The following is a 2,144-nucleotide window of genomic DNA, read 5'->3' as shown; positions in this document are numbered from 1 at the left end:
ACATTCTTTTTAGCCTCCGGGGAAGCATTCCTTTTTCTTTCCAAGAAAGGAAGTGGGGTAGTTTCCATGCCCACCTGTGGCCAATTTCTGACCCAAATAGCAGATGACACCAGGGCCCAGTAAGCATTAAAGTTGGCCCCACCATTCCTTGCCATTCTTCCCTATTTGTCCTCCTCAGATGCCCCTGGCAGTACTGGCCTGGCCTGATTGCCTATCTTCTCTCTCTCTCTCTCTGTCTCTTTCTGTCTGTCTGTCTCTCTCTCTCTGTCTATCTCTGTGTGTTTTTCTCTCTCCTCTTTCTCTCTGTTTCTCACTGTCTTTCTCTCTCCTTCTCTCTGTGTGTCTGTCTTTCTGTCTCTGTCTCTGTCTCTCCTCTTTCTCTCTCTTTCTCTCTGTCCTTCTCTCTCTGTGTTTCCTCTTTTTCTCTGCTTTATCTCTTTATCTCTCTGTGTCTGTCTCTCTGTCTCTGTCTCTCCTCTCTCTCTCTCTCTCTCTCTCTCTCTCTCTGTCTCTCCCCTTCTCTCCTTCTGCCCCCCCTCCCATGTCTTTCTGGGTCCTTGTCTTTTGAATGGGTGAATGGGTATGAAAATATTTGTCCTACTACCTACTATGATTCAGAGGGGCACAAGATAAAATATATGGGAGTGATTTCCCAACAAATTTCTAGAAATCAATGCAAATGAGTATTCATTCTCCCATCCCCCACAGCACCTGCTTCCTTCCAGTCATGCCTCAAGCTGCACAGTCCAGCTCTCCCAAGGCCTCCATCATTGGAGAAAAAATAGGCAGGATGCTTTTACAGTGTATGCCTAATGGTGCAGTCAGCCTTGTAGTAGGAGGGACACTTAGAAGTTAGACAAGGACAGCTGAAGATGTTGATTATGGTCCAAGAGCTCCTGGTAACTTCCCGGGCAGGTGAGAAGCTGAAATACTGCAAAGATCTCCCATTTCAGCAGCATTTTCTCACCTCCACCAATACAGATTGCAACTCCTTTGGGCATTGATAGGTGTTCTTTTTTTCCAGAGATGCTATGGCTGAGGCAGCCACCACTAATTTGGGGTAAAAGCCAAGAGATTACCCTCTTCTGAGGTCAGAGGTTCTCAGGGCACAGGCATGCAGTTGGAGAGCAGATGGGTGAGGCGGCTGTGGCTTGCTGACCTAGGCAGGAGTAGGAGTCAGAGTGACTGTGTTCAAATCCCACTTCTATCACTACCTGTATGACTTTGGATGAGTAGCTTCCTCTCCCTGGGCCTCAGTTTCCTCCTCTGTAAAATCAGGAGGTTAGACTAGATGACTCCTGAGTTCCCTTCCAGCTCTAAGGCTAGAAGACCTTGGGTCAGTCCCTTCCCCTGCTGGCATCTCAGTTTCCTGCTCTGTAAAATGAGGAAGGTGGCCTAGACGGCCCCCCAATATCCCTTATATCTTTAATCTGCCATCCTATCATCCTTATCCAATAAATGTCTTGGGTTTGGGATCATCTTTGGAAATATTAAGTCGAGATTCCATAGAGGCATTAAAAGTGAATACTCTGGAAAAAATATGAAGTGTTACAGGATAAAGCAAGCCAACCCAACACAGCAGTGTGTGCCATGACTACAGCACTGCAAAGGGAAAGAACATTAAAATAAACTGAGCACTGAGAAATCCTATGTGGGGCCAAGCTCCTTGGGGGCAAGAGCAGAGAAGAGTTGAGAAAATGTGCCACCCTACCAGAAGTAGGAGACCACGGGGCTGGAATACTACATATACTATCAAATACAGCTCCTTTACCAGTTTTGGGCTCTCTTTGGGGGTGGGGGGCTAACTAGGTGGATAGAATGACAGGGTGAAATTAGGAAGACCCGTGTTCAAATTCCACCTCGGATACTAGTTGTGTGATTCTGAGAAAATCACCTGACCTCTGTTTGCCTCCGTTTCCTCATCTGTAAAATGGGGATAATAGCATCTACCTCCCAAGGTTGTTTTAAGGATCAAATGAAACAATGTTTGCAAACTGCTTAGTACAGTGCCTGGCACAGGGAAAGTGCTATATAAATGATGTCTATTATTATCTTTCTGTTTTGAAATTCTTTTTTACTAGGTCAAGGACAGAAAAGGATATGAAGGTGATGGACAAATAACAGATATGCCCTATAACATTGTT

This window comes from Petaurus breviceps, unplaced genomic scaffold (genome assembly GCF_028583685.1).
Source record: "Petaurus breviceps papuanus isolate PSGF00001 unplaced genomic scaffold, PetGlider_PUasm1.0 383, whole genome shotgun sequence".
In the NCBI taxonomy this organism is placed as follows: Eukaryota; Metazoa; Chordata; class Mammalia; order Diprotodontia; family Petauridae; genus Petaurus; species Petaurus breviceps.
The sequence above is the reverse complement of the archived record's forward strand: the minus strand, read 5'-3'. Positions refer to the sequence as shown.